The sequence below is a fragment of the Trichechus manatus genome, unplaced genomic scaffold (genome assembly GCF_000243295.1).
Source record: "Trichechus manatus latirostris isolate Lorelei unplaced genomic scaffold, TriManLat1.0 scaffold00062, whole genome shotgun sequence".
NCBI lineage: Eukaryota > Metazoa > Chordata > Mammalia > Sirenia > Trichechidae > Trichechus > Trichechus manatus.
Genome location: NW_004443998.1, coordinates 9,237,440 through 9,238,171, shown reverse-complemented (window position 1 = coordinate 9,238,171; position 732 = coordinate 9,237,440).

Genomic DNA, 732 nt, shown 5'->3' with positions numbered 1-732 from the left:
TGGGCTCCCTAGCTTGCTCCCTGCCCAATCCACAGGGAGGCCACCTACCTACAGGGGGCTCAGAGTCAGTCCTCCCATGTAAGCCCTGTTATAAAATAGAATTATCAGCTGCAGAAAGATTTCATTCTAGCAACCTACCAGTCATTTATCTACAAATACAAATGGATAACCAAAGATTACCGGTCACTCAAGGACAATCAATTGCATGGAGGAGAAGGACCAAGATGAACAGACAGAACAGATGACATGAAAGAAAAAAGAATACAGAGAACTTAATGGAGAACTTAAATATAATTAGTATCCTCAGAGAGCTTAAAAACAAATTAACAAATAATTGTTAGTGAGCGTTTGTTTATGGCGATAGGAAATTTGGCAACCATTATGGGTGGCGGTTGTACGACATGACTAATGCAATTGATATCACTGAACCGTACACATGAAAAAGGTTGAATTGGCAAATGTGTGTTCTATGTTTTTTTACAACAATAATTAAAAAAAAACTATTTTGAACAGCAACAATCACAGAACAAGAAGTGGGTTCTTGGAAATTACAAATAGGAATCACAAAACTAAAAATTCTGTTCAAAGGCTGTATGGTAGCATACAAACACCAAAGATGTTGAAGGTATTAACAAGTTATGAAAGTTGGAGCATCTGCTCAACAGTTCCAACAGCTACCCAGCAAGATTTCCAGAAGGAGAGAACAGAGATAATGAAGGGACAGGAAGTAAT